This window comes from Phascolarctos cinereus, unplaced genomic scaffold, assembly GCF_003287225.1.
Source record: "Phascolarctos cinereus isolate Bilbo 61053 unplaced genomic scaffold, phaCin_HiC Scaffold_2;HRSCAF=192, whole genome shotgun sequence".
NCBI classification, from domain to species: Eukaryota; Metazoa; Chordata; class Mammalia; order Diprotodontia; family Phascolarctidae; genus Phascolarctos; species Phascolarctos cinereus.
The window spans coordinates 168,188,761-168,203,404 of record NW_027555625.1 but is presented as its reverse complement, the minus strand read 5'-3'; positions in this window follow the sequence as shown (position 1 = coordinate 168,203,404).

Genomic DNA, 14,644 nt, shown 5'->3' with positions numbered 1-14,644 from the left:
GCTCACATTTATATAACAGTTTTTGGCTTTTAGAAAGCACTTTGCACAAATGGGCTTGTTTGCTGCCCATGACCACCCTGTGAGCAAGTGGTGCAACTAGTATCCCCTTCATTTTATAGAGGGGAGGGGCAGCTAGATGGTGAAGTGGATAGAGCACTGGCCCTGGAGCCAGGAGGATCTGAGTTCAAATCTGGACTCAGACCTTTGACACTTAGTAGCTGTGGGACCCTGGGCAAGTCACTTCACCCCATTGCCTCACAAAATAAAAACAAAAACAAAAACCCCCAACATTTTATAGTGGGGAAAATGAGGACTCAAACAGGCTGGACGATACTTGCCAAAGGCTACAACAGCTAGGAAACCATGGAGCTGGGACTCAAATGTGTTTTTCTGACTCCAAGTCCCATGTAACATGGCATATTAGAAAAGATTACTTGACTTAAATCAGATGACCTGGGTTCGAATCTCAAGTCTACTTTTTGCTAGCTGGGTGGCCTTTGACAAGTCATAGGGCTTCTCTGAATCTCTGTTGTGTATAGAAAGGGGGTAATGATTCTGTGCTGCTGAAATCACTGGACTGTTAAGTATTTTATAAACTGCAAAGCCCTGAATGTGCCCCAACTATGAGCATCAGCATTGTTTATGATAGCATCAGAGTGACCCAGCACAAATGATAAATTTAGTTTTTGTCAATCTTCATGACCCAGGGACTGTTTCACTTTGTGCTGTATTGATTTTAAGGATTTTTGAAACACCATTTCAGATTGGAATAGGGCAAAGATTCCTTGAAGGGGAGTCAACATCACCCAGCTCTGTTCTCAGCTCTGCCATTCACTAGCTTTGTGAATTTGGATCAGTCATCTAACCTTTCTACCTTGGTTTCCTCATATGTCAAATGAGGGAGTCAAATTAGTACTACAAATCTATGATCCTAAGATGAATCATTGTTATCTAGGAATATACCTGGAATATTAGTTGCTTTCAAAGTATCATAAATACGTCATTAATCCAGAATTCTTGTCTACATCCCTGTGAAAGTGATGTTAACAGCAGAAGTATAATTAGGTAGGGCAACTGGGAATTTGTTCCAGAGTGGTGAATTTAGAGTTTATTGACTTTAAAGACCTCTAAAAACATTTGTAGTCCTTCAGCATCCTACTGGTAGAATCTAGTTGATGAGTAATTAGTCAAAATGGGAAACTACCAGATGGTGGGCTCCTCCACTCTCTTCCTTCATCTAAAGGCAAAGTCCATATCACTTGTCTCAGGCATGATTTGTTATCCTTGCCTAGGGGCAAAAATTCTTAGATATGTCCCTGGTTAGGTGAACTGTTTTTTAATTTAGTTTAGAGTAGGACAGGGGTGGAAAGATTGGCTAGGAAAAAGAAATACATGAATTTATTGTAGATGATTAGAAAGACCCAGAGTTTGAAAAGGAAAGAAAATTAGAATGAGAAACATGCTAGTAGTTTGTTTTTTCCTTTTCTTTTCAGGTCTTCCAAAACTGGTGAAGATGTTATCAACCTAGTTGTGCTAACCATATTTTTTTTTCTTTCTGAAAGCGATAAGCTGTGACTCTCTGTTAAATATTCAACCAAAGGATGTTTGCTTTTGCTGGAGGGCACAATGCTTGGCTCTGTTTGGGGTAGGTGATGCAGTTCACACTTCCTGCAGAAGGCCTGAGGAATGAACATTGATGACCCCACCATTGCTCATTTGGTTGCACTGTATTTACAGTCTTTGAGAACTTCCATTTGATTGGACACATGTTTTCAAGGAGAAAATTACTCAGCCCTCCTTGGAAAATCTGTAATGTTTATCTAAATGGGAGTTTTCCCGGCCTCAATGGGCACCAGCTGGCCCAGGCAAATGTGCCATTTATGGGTCTTTCTCTCCCCAAACCTAGCAGTCCTCTCTGTCTGATATTGTAGTTGCTCGGCCAGTTTAGGGATAGGAGTTCAGTTAAGGTAGACCTAGGAGACTTGGTCCTGTTTGTAGTCACCTCATATGGACCCCAATAGTCTCAGGGGCACTTGGAGGGTGGGTTCAATTTAGGTTAACATAATTTTATCCTAAAACAGATTGGAATCTTATAGCAAAATAAGAGAGGGAAAATTGCTAGAACTTTGAATTTATTCAGAGGAATAGGAATCGATCAATCAATCAATCAATAAGAATTTATTAATCACCTTATATGTCCCAGGCACTGTGCTGGATGCTGAGTATACAATATAAAAAAATGGAACAATTCCTACTTGCAAAGAGTTTATATTCTAATAAGGAAGACAGTTGTATGCAGAATAAACACAGACTAAATACAAATGAATACAAAATACTTAAAGATAGAGTAGATTGGTGGGGTGGATGCTAGAAGTTGTAATAATTAAACCTAAGGATTGTTTCTACCATGAGTACCTTCTACCAGGTACCTGTCATTTAAGGACCTCCCTGTTCCCAATCTTGGTCTCCATCCCTTCTTAACATCATAGCTCCTGGTACTAGTAAAAACTTATTAAATGCTTATTAAGTGACTGACTGACTCAGTGCTCTGGGCAACTCTCCAAGACAAAATGATAGAGAAAATACTGCTTTTATTTGGTAGAGGAAATTTCCTTACACAGTAGTTCCCCATACTGGTGAAATCACAGGTCTAAGCAATATTGTTCAGTTGTTTCAGTCATGTCCGACTTTTCATGACCCCATTTGGGGTTGTCTTGGCAAAAATATGGGAGTGATTTGCCATTTCCTTCTCCAGCTCATTTTATGGATGAGGAAACCGAGGCAAACAGGCTTAAGAAAACCAAAAATGGGGTCAGGAAGAGTCAAACAGGACTGAAAAATAACTCAACAACAACAAAATAGCTTAAGGATATTGATAAGTGGGAATTCAGGAATGCCATCCAGAGGGAGGCAACTAGTCCATATCATAAGAAGATCAATTGAAGGAAATGGACATATTTACCCTGGAGAAAAGAAGACTCCAGGTGGGGAGGTGAGGGTGGAGCCTGAGAGTTATCTTCAACTATCTGAAGGGCTGAGATCCAGAGGAAGGATTAGATTTGTTTGGTTTGGCCTGGGGCAGACCCTAGGGCAATGGCTAGAAGTTGGAAAGAGGCTAAATTCAAAATTTTGACAACAGGGACCAGTTCCTAACAATTAGAGGGGTCCCAAAGTGGGATGGGCTGCCTTAAGCAGTCATGAGTTCCCTTAAGGCTTTCTTGGAGAGGCTAGATGACCACTCTTCAGGCATGGGACATTATGGATTTCTTTGAAGGTTTCTGAGGTGCCTTCCAAAGGTCAGATTTTATGTATTAACACCCTCAGTGATTACATCAATCCTAGCCATTCTAGATGCCTACCCCATAAAGTTCATATTATTTTGCTTGGCCTTCACAATTTGGTATCACTCTGGAGAACTTTGACCAGACCTTATTGTGGCCCCCTATCCCCAACCCTTCCCAAAGTCCTGCTTGCTATACATGGGTCAAGACTTGGGAAGTGCCCCTAATTGGGCAAACTAGGTAGGGTAAATAAAATAAGACTGAAGGGGGAAATATTCCAGAAAAATAAAGTTATAAAATAGAAGAGAAGAAGAGTCCAGAGACATTCAGCCTAAAGTGATATAGACATTGTTTTCACAATTACTAAGCATGTCCTAATCCACTCACACTCCCCATCCGGCCTCCACCATGGCATCTAGCATTTAGGATAAAAGCATTTTCAGTAATGGGCGTGTCCTTGCTCTCCTGGCTCTTATGGTTTACATGGGCTGCTATTGGGATTTAGGGTGACTCTCTGGGTGGGAGAAGCAAAAGGAGTCTATCTGATGGGTAATTATTATCACATCCAAGTTTTGATCAAGTATCCTTGATTCCTACATCTTTTGATGATTTTCAATAAAGGCATAATTAGCACTACTATATTCTAAGAGTATCAGAAAACTGAGGCCCCCACAGTTAACTCGTACCTTATCTTTTCATAATTATTTCCAATAAACCCTTCCATTCAATCAGTGCTTTCCCTAAACTGTACTGCTCTGTTTCCCAAACATGCTCTCTTGCCTTCTTCCATTTCTTTATGTTGTTTCATCTGTCAGAAATAACAACAACAATAATAATTAGAATAATACATTTATAGAACACTTTGAGCTTTGCAAAATGCTTTATATACATTATCTGATTTAAGCCTTGCAATAAGTCTGGAAGATTAATACTACTGGCATTATTCATTCCATTTTACAGATGGGAAAACAGGCTTAGAGAAGTTAAATGACTTGCTCAGGATCACACTGCTAGTAAATGTCAGAGGTTGGATTTGATACTGGCTTTTCCTGATTCTATGTTCTGCCTTTGTTAGGCAGAAACAGAAAAAATGCTTCTCAATATTCTCCCTCTCCCCTGCCCCACTCCCAAATCACCTATTAAATTTCCATTTACCATTTAGAATCGAACTCAGAAATCTCCTGCTGTATAAATCTTCCTCTTCTCTTCCTGGTAAGTGAAGACTTTTCCCCTTAAACTTCAAGTATTTTTTTACTTGCACCTTTCTGATGCACTTATCATGTCATAGTTTCCTCTCCTGCCTATCCAAAGCCTCTTACTAAACAGTAATCTCCATGAGGACAGAGCCTGCATTTTAGGGAAACTTTGAACACCTTTGTATCTGCAGTGCTTTGTACATAGGAACCATTTAAACTATAGTAATTACATCCAAGGTGGGGGAACACAGCTCCATCCGAAGGTTTGTACATCAGGGAGGGAAACCTCTGTAGGAAAGTACCTTAATTCTGTTCAAATACTTGGTTGAAATAACTATTCCAATCATCTTTCTTATCTTTTTCTGGCTTTCAGGAATCCCATTGGCTTTGCCTTTATTCTTTTATCTTGCCTAAGGTAGGGGTGGAAGGAGGAAAGTGGTGAATTCCTTGAATTCTGAGAAAGCATGCTGAATATGGAAGGAATTAAGGCAGCTTGACTGTGGATAAAGCACTAACTTGGTAAAAGGAAGACCTAGATTCAAATTCTGACTTAGTTACTACCTGTATGATCCTGGGCAAGTCCCTTAGCCTCTTTCAGTCTCACTATTATAATCTGTAAAATGGGAACAATAATAGCATCAATTTCATAGCATTGTTGTAAGGATCAAATGAAATTTTATACACACACATATACACAGACACATATATCTCTGTGTGTGTGTTGTGTGTGTGTGTATAGCTAGAGAGGGAGTGAAAAGTAAGCCTTTTAGCAGAGCTGATTTTATTTATATATCTCCAAAAATAATTGGACTTTCTTATGAAATCAGGTATAGAAATTGTTTTGTAAACCTTGAAGCAATCATTAGTTGTTACTATTATTGTTGTTGTTATTGTTATTATCATATTTAATGTATAGACATAGTGGTCTGGCTCTGTGACCAGATTTGCCATTTACAGGAAGTTACAAAATTTTATACTTTGTATGAGAACCTGTGGCCTCCAGGCCACATGTGGCCCTCTAAGTCTTCGAGTGTGGCAATTTGACTGAAAGGGCCTAACTTGGGGACTTAGAGGGCCACACGTGGCCTGGAGACCACAGGTTCCCCACACCTGGTCTAGGTGGAGAGGTAACTTTTCTATCATAAATACCCAAGAAGACACATTTTTGGAGTAAGTTTTCTTTGAAAACTGTTTTAACATGGGAAAAAGAAAACTAAGGCTATCGAAGCTGCCATCCAAATTGTCTTTTGCATTTTCATTTCTGTTTCTACAAGAAAAGAGGGAAATAAGTTAGCCTGGAAAATGGAACCATATTTACAGAATTAAAAGAAGCACAATTCACCTGCTCAGAAGTTTTAGTTTTAGCTGGGCAGAAATTTCCTATGACTAGTCAAGTTTCTCATATTGTTGGCTTTCCTACATTTTCTCCCCAGCTGTACTTAATTGGGGCACACCCCTCTAGGCTGGCAGGCAGGAAATAAATGGTGTAAGTGAAGAGAAAGGAGGAGAGTATCGAATGGGCTGTGAAAGCACACAGGTGAAGATGATAAGAAAATATTTGGCATATTATGTGCTTCAGAGATAGCTTATCAAGGATTTGGTCAGCTTCATTGGCTGCACAAAATGGTCTTGTTATGAGGGAAATTTCCAAGGCCAGTCAGCACTGTGACAGTTGTTGAAGGGTTTCAAATTTAAGGGAGATTGTTGTCTCTAGAGAATCATTCTTAAAGGCTTCAAAATGAGATTTTTCCCCCCCTTTTTCTTTGGCAGGGAGTAACCTGATCTACACATTGTTGTTTAGAAGGCCGATTGGCATTAAGTTTCTAAGGAAGGTTACAGCGATGCAATTCAGGTTTAGATGGTGTAGTTCAAACTTTGTGGTATAAGGGGTGAGGAGGATAGGAAGGTCAAGCAAAAGTACAATGAAAAACAGTCACATTCTCACCAGTTAGGTGCTCTCAAATCATGCATTTAGAGCTGGACCAAGTAAATTATCTATTGTGGTGCTGGGTTTATTAATTTTACAACATTCAAAATAAGAAAAATACTATGAAAATACAGACTTGGAGGGTGTTGTAAAAATGAATGCATTATACAGAAATTACTGATTATCTTACAAATGTGGTTGTCAAGTCTGAATAGAATTGTTTTATACCTGGACTAGCGAAAAAGTTATTTGGATTTGGAAAATCAGAGGACCTGGGTTCAAACCCCAGCTGTATTATTTACTCCTGTGTAACCTTGGACAAGTCACTTAACCTTTGTGGGTTTCATTTTCCTCCTCCAAAATATGAGGGGATTAGATGACATATTCTTTATAGTTCCTTCTAGCTTTAAATCTGTGACCCTATAATTCTATTAATATTCATTCTATGAGAAAAAAATAGCTGATAGAGTAGTGTGCCTTTCTGGAAAATCCTAATTAGCTATTTATCTATCTATCCAGGATTCAGTTCCCTGGACAACTCCCAGCATGTCCAAATGAGTAATTAGGCACAAGCTGCTTTATGAAGGGCTTTGTGAAACTGAAATCAAAATATGAAATTAAGATATTGGTATTATTATTTCAGAATTTCCATAGTACCTGATAGATGAGAAACATTGAGTTGAAGAAGGGCTCTGATAAAGAAACCAATAGGAAAGGACTTGTCATTGACATTGTTTGGGAATGGGGAGAAAGACAAGAAATAAAACTCTTATACTTTTCTTATCTTTCATTTCCATAACCCCAAGGTAAAATGCAATAGCCTGGGAAAGATAATAGGGTGGGATGGTTGGGTGAGAGTCTTTCTACTTTTTCTCCCTTGAAACATGGCCCAGGACTTGAATTACTGTGGGTCCCTCTTTAGAGATCAGGGCATGCAAGTCTGTCATGTGATAATTTAGGATTAAATTTGTGATGACTGCCAATGAGAATTCTACATCCCTGCCGTGACTTTGGACTTACGTGCTCAAGAAAGTCTTTTGCTCGTTGGCGTACTGATCAAGGATTATTGTTCCATACTAGTTGTGCTATTGTTGTATTTCTATTTGAAGTCAAGGTAGGTAGGCTGTCTACAGCTTTTCCTATGAATGTGCATACCTCTAAGTAAATGATGTGTCATGGCTGATGAATATAAAACTGGCAAAATGCATGGGTGACACCACAGAGTAGAAACCAGCTCAATTTTCCACCTTATGCCTGCCCCCAGATGTGTGGTCCAGTTTGATGTAGATCTCACATACTGAACTGATTATGGAGGTATTTTAATAGGAAAAATGCCAAATTTAGCCAACAGGTTGAATTTTATTTTAGCCCCAGGAGTTAATCTCAGGAAAGAGACTAGGCCTCCCATTTCCCATCCCTTGGCCCTGAAATTTCATAACTCTATTATTTTGATAGTTTTAAATGGGGGGGGGGAAGAGATGTTTAAGGCATATACTTGAATAGTCTAATTTATGGTACAAAGTCAGTCTTACAATTTAAGAGTGCAAAGGCACAGCTGTAGTCAGGACAAACTGCAGGGTAAGTACTGGACTTGGAGTTAGGAAAACCTGAGTTTGAATCTGGCTTGAAACACTAGCTATGTGACCTTGGGCAGGTCACTTAACCTCTATCTGCCTCAGTTTCCTAACCTGTAAGATGGGGATCATAATAGCAACTACCTTCCAGGATTGTATGAGGTTAGGATGAGGATATTTTCAAAGCATTTTGCAGACTTTAAGGCTCAATAAGAAACGTTAGTTGTTATTTAAGAACAAAATATATTAAGGACTTGTTATGTTCAGTTGTCTGTGCTAGGCACTATAGGGGATACAAGGATTAGAACGACACCATTCTTCCATTCAAGGAACTACAGTGTAAGAACAAGATGAGGCTTTATACTGTGTGACCATACTTGACACTGTAAGATTTACTCAAATATGTGGGCGGCTAGGTGGTGCGGTGAATAGAGCTGTGGCCTTGGAGTCAGGAGGACCTGACTTCAGATCCAGCCTCAGACACTTACCGCTTACTACCTGTGTGACCCTGAGCAAGTCACTTTACCCAGATCACCTAAGCAAAAACAAAACAAAAAAAACAACCAAAAAAAATCTACATAAATAGTACTCTGCTAATTCTATTTGTTGTTGACTTCATCCATGTGGATAAAACATCAAACAATACAGAATGCCATCCATACATACCTGACTGAACAGGGCAACTCTTGTGTATTTCCTCCTGTGAATATTCCATACGGCAACTACGCAATGTACTAACCATCTTCCTTTAGATCTCTTGACATTATAGGGATACCAATGGAGGATGCAACTGTCCCCTGGTTAATCACGTCTCTTACTGTGGCACCAGCTCATCTTTTTCTTTTCTGGACGTAACTCTCTTAGGAGACATTGTTCAGGCCACTTCCCCAATGTGATTTTTTTGATGGTAGGTTATGGAAAGAAATAACTATGACCCAAGATGAGAATGTAGTAATAGAAATATAGATGCTGTGGCATGAACAGTGGAGTGAATTTTCTACTTTTAGTCAGGTGATCACACTGAATTTTATCATCATTCTCAAATTTACTTCCTGCTAAGAGTGGTATAAGGGAAAAGGGAGTAGACTTCTAAGCTATGTGACCTTGGACAGGTCATTTACCTCTCAGAATATCCATTTCCCTATCTGAGAAAGGAAGGAGATAACATGTCTGTATCTCTACAGCTTTCTCCAGTGGTAAAATTCTATGATTTGACCTTGAGGCTTTTGGTAGGGCTCCTTTAGATTTTTACATTCCTCTGCCTACAGTTTTTTGTCCAAGAATTTCCTGTTTTCAGGTAGCTTCTCCAGGCTGGAAGGGGCATGGGGTTTTATCTCCCATCTCTGAAAGGCTGGCAGTGCTCCAGAGCTTTGGCTGCTGAAGTAGATTTCATGTCTATTGGCAATGCAGCAATGAACCAGGCTGTTCTATAGGCAAGTTTTAGGGGTTTTATTCCTCAGGTTTGCAAAACTACCCCCCCCAAAGGTTTAGAGAAAGTTGCCCCATTCACTTTAAAATTGTCGGTGGAATAGAGGAGATTTAATTTACCTGGGATGTGCTTTGGCAGATCCTGAGGGTGACTTGTCCTGTCTGAGAGGAGGCAAACTTCCCAGATATCAAGGGCTTCCATGAGAGAAAGGGCCTGCTTGGGATGGAGTGCAGATCTCTAGCCTGAGATTTGTTTGGAACTCTTACAAAGGAAATATTACTTAATGAATGATTCCGTGTCATTGAACAACCGGACGTAGTCCTTTACCTTCCTGACACTGGTGCAGACTTGTTAGCTAATACATTCCACCTGTAAGAATCAGCAGGGAAACCCCTACTCTGGTCCCAGCCCCACCCCACCTTCATGAATTCTTGAACCAAACCTACTGCCAAACAGCAGAGTTAAGCCTGAGAGCAGATCAGAGTTTGTGATTCTCCAGCCAGGTGGTTCCAGTCATTTGCTTCAGAGACTTTTCCTGAGGCTAAAAAGAGGTTATTGCCTGTGGTGTTGTGGGGAAAAAACAAAAACAAAAAACACCAGGATAGAAATCAGGAAATTTCTAGTCATAATTCTGTGACCTTGGATAAGTCACTTTTTAAACTCTTTCAAAACTCAGTTTCCTCACCTGTAAAATGAGGGGATTGGGTTAGGTAATTTTTACATCTTCAACATCCTATGAATCTATACCTATATGCTGAAGCCTTGCTTCTTTGAAAGCCATTGTCTATGGGGATCTAATCTAGGGTGAGGTCGACTGTAATACTGAGTCATACATTTCCTAGGGATCCTAGAGATTAAATAATGGGCCTGGATCTTCCTGAAAAAGAAAAGTCATTTTTAGGAGAGGAATTAACTATCCAACCCTTAGGGTATCAACTAATAAGCAGCTTAGCAAAGTAAAAACAATTGCATCCAGGCTCAAGAAGGGACTTGAGCTGTTACCAGTATACTCTATGAAGGTTAGATGAAGGAACTGGGTATATTAACCTGCAGATGAGAAGATACCACAGGCCAACAATAGAGGTTCTGTTTTCAAATACTTGAAGTTCAGTCACAATCAAAAAAAGGGTTTAGACCTGTTCTACCTAGCCCAGAGTACAGAATGAGGAGTTGTGGGTGGGAGTTGCAAAGGGAAAAATTTAGGCTTAATGTACAGAAAAACTTGCTAACAATTAGAGCTCTCTAAATGGAATGGGAATAGAGCTAATTCAGGAGGTAGTGTGTGTTCACTATCATTGGAAGTTTTATAGCACAGACTATATAGTCACTTGCTGAGAATTTGTAGGGAAAAGTTGCTTTTTTTTTAAAGGGGGTCAGAAGTACTGATTTTTTTTTTTTTGGCGAGGCAGTTGGGGTTAAGTGACCTGCCCGGGGTCACACAGCTAGTATCAAGTGTCTGGTCTGAGACTGAATTTGAATTCGGGTCCACCTGACTCCAAGGCAGGTATCTAGCTGGCTAGGCACCACCTAGCTGTCCCCAGAAGTATTGAATTTGAATCCTGGCTTGGACTGGATGAGCCCTAAGGTCCCTTTTAACACCCTAATTCTTTTGTTATATAATTGCGTGAGATCAAAGTAATTTATTAAGTAGGATAGGATAGATCTGAGAGAGAGGTTTGATGTACATCTAACAGGTGAATGGTTTTTTGCTTGCTTATCAAAGTATTTTAGAACTGAAGGAGATCCAAGGAGATCATTTACTCTAAACTCCTGATGCTACAGATGAGAAAAAAAAGTGCCCAAAGTCATTACTTGTCCAAGCTCACTAATCACCAGTGCCTGGATTGGAACCCAAGCCTCTTGATTCCAGTACAGGGATTTTTTCCCATCATCATCATCATCATCATCATCATCATCATCATCATCATCACTATATTATTAGATTTGTCAAGGTGAGTTATAGGTAAGAGGTGGAACAAACTGAAATGAATTTTGATGGTAATAGTGATGAGTTGGCCTATTTAGCCCTGGTCCACAAGGTATTTGCATATTCCTAACCCCATGGAAACCTTGAAATAGAGTAAACAAGAATGTTAATTAACTTATATCTGTGATTTTGTGACCTGTGCTTAAGACCTGGCTCTGCTATTTCTAAGTCATCAAGCATTTATTAACCACTCTTTTGTGTGTGATGTTGACCATACTGCCAGTGTGATCTTAGGCAGATCCTTTAGCTTTCTGGGTCTCAGCTTCCTTATCTGTAAAATGTGGGGGTCACAGATTTAAAGTTAGAATGGACTTTGGAGAATATCCAATTTAATTTCATTTTAAAAGAAAAGTGACTTGCTTAAGGTCACACAAAGAGTAGGGAGCCAAGATTCAGATCCAATCCTTCTGACTCCTCTTTCCAAGGAATTTATAATCTCTAAAATATCTTCCAAGTCTAACTTTCTTGTCTAGTCTAATAAGAATTAGGGAGTTGGCAGTAGTCTTGCAAATGGGGAATATAATGTTAATTTCAACTATTAGCTTCAGGAGCTCCTTCAGAGAGAGAAGGGGAAGGAGAGAATGATTTGCAGCCCTCCCTCTGTTCATATGTTTGCTTTGCAGAAGTTCAGGAAGTTGGCCCTGTTGGTTGATTTGCATAGTTACTACAGCAGTCTGGAGCTTCTCTGTGGGAAGAGGGTACTTGAGTGTTATGTGAGATACAGGAAAACAGGAATTTACTTTGACTGATGGGGATGCCCCATTTCAGATCATCTCTATTGCCATCAAAATTCATTTAAGTTTCTTCCACCTCTTACCCATAACTTCCCTTGACAAATCTAATAATAAAGATGTGATGATGATAATAACGATAACTGACATTTATATAGTGCATTAAGGTTTGCAAAACACCTAATATATATCATTTTGAATACCTCAGTAAGGTAGATATTATGGCCATTATTATTTCCATTTTACAGATAAAGAAACTGAACCTTAGAGAAGTAAGTCTACTTGTCAAATTAGCATAACCAGTAAATGTTAGCAGTAAGAGACAAATGTTTCTCCTGACTACCCTACCACCCTCAAAGTGACTCAACCAAGAGTGAGCTCTTCTCAGGATTTCTCTGCTGCTCGACAAATTGAAGGATCCTAATCATTGATGTTAAGTCAGTGCTCGGTAAGTGCTCAATGTTGGTTTTGCTGTTTGTTTTGGTTGTAGGGATCTGTCGTTTCATTGGCGGGGAGGGAGTTCAGCTGGAGGGTTCCCAGTTGAAAAAATTCTCTCCACCTGGACAGATTGACAACTGCTGGGCAATTCAGTCTCAGAGAGCTGGGTAGTAGCTCCAAAAAGTTAAGTAGCTGGCCCAGGTCACACACACTTGTGTGTATCAGAGACAGAACTTGTATTTGGGTTGTAATGAAAACAAAGGCCAGACCTCTAGTCAGTATCCTACTCTGCTACTCATGAAATCAATAAATATTCACTAAAAGCATTAATAAAAATATTTTTGCAAGAGCAAAAAAGGTTTTTGCAATGATAAATAAAATTTTTGTTTTTGAAATATTTGATCTTTATCTCATCCTTTTAAATGCCTATTTTTATATAATTTCATAATGTATATACTTGTTCATATATAGGAAATATTTTATAAATAAATATCCATATATTAATGGTAAATACTCACCATTTCTTTTGCAATGATGAGGGAACATGATTAAAAAAACAAAAAAAGGGACCATTAGTCTACCCTGTGTCTGTCTTTTTTATAAGAATAATATGAGAGATTTAAAAAAATCCTTTACTAAAATCTGGTAAATTATACAGTTATCCCTTCCATATTGTGACTTTCTCCATTGTGGGATTTTTCAGGTTAGCATAAGAAATTAAATGAGGATTTTTTTGTGTGCTTTTGCAGAAGTCACAGACTACACACAAAGGCCAGCAGACGACACAGAAACAATTTAGAAACTCAGAAATGCATAAAATACATGTATAATATTGTATAATATCGACATATTTTATCTTTTAACACCATAAACATACAAAATTTATTTTTTAAACTTAAAATAAATAAAAAAGTTAAGGTTTGCCAAAAGAACAAAAAAACTAGCAGACAACAACATTTTTACATGTCTTTTCACATCAGGTGGGTTCTGAGCCCCTAATCTCCACAATGTGGAAGGGATAACTGTATTTCCAGCATTCCTATGATCTAGATTATTGATCAGGATTGTCATAAGGAAATAAGATGAATATGATATTTTGTTCTTGAAGCCACGTTGGCTCTTTGTGATCACCAATTTCTTTGCTATGTATTCACTGTCTGTTCCTTTAGAAATATGTTTTAAAAATTTGCCAAGAATTGAAGTTAATCTCACTGGCCTGTAGTTAGCAGACCCTATTTTCTTCCCTTTTTTGAAAAGTGAAGCCTTCTTTGCCTTTGTGCCCTATGGCACCTCTCCTTTTCTCCAGGATCTTTGTTAGAAGGTGATGTTGACTTAGGCCTCACATAGAATTTAACTTGCCTTCTCTCATATACTTACTTATTTTTATACTACTTTTAGGTGAGCATGTTAGGATTAGGATTACAGTTTAGATCTGAAAGGAACCTTAGATAGCATCTAATCTGAGGCTCTCATTTACAGATAAGGAAATGGAGACTCAGAGGAAACTAGGTTGTCTAAAGTCACACAGCTAGTAGTAGGTGGCAGAGTTAGGCTTTGAACTCAGGTACTTTGCCTGAAAATTCAGTCCTTCTCTTTGTCTGTATCTGCTCTCTGTGTGCATTCCCTATCCCAGGGGTGAGGAACCTGTGGCCCTCTAGATCCTTAAGTGTAGCCCTTTGAATCCAAACTTCACAGAACAAATGCCCTTAATAAAAGGATTTATTCTATAAAACCTAGACTCAGTCAAAAGGCCTCTTCCAAGGACCTAGAAGGCCACATGTGGCCTTCAGGCCCAGGTTCCCCAACCCCTGCCCTATCCCTTACTTAAAGGCAAGCTATATGCCACCAGTGTGGCATGTCAAAGAGAGTAGCTATTTAATAAATGTTTATTGAATGAATAAGCACCCCCAGTTAACTCCCTAATACTCATGGTATATTTTTAAGACCTTTTATTATCTTGGTCTTCCTTCTTTGTATGTGAGGTGGAGTTCCTTTTAAAATGTGCCTCCTAGAATTAAATGCAACTCCATATCTAACCTGACCAATGTCAAGTACAATGAGACTATTATCTCCCCTATCTG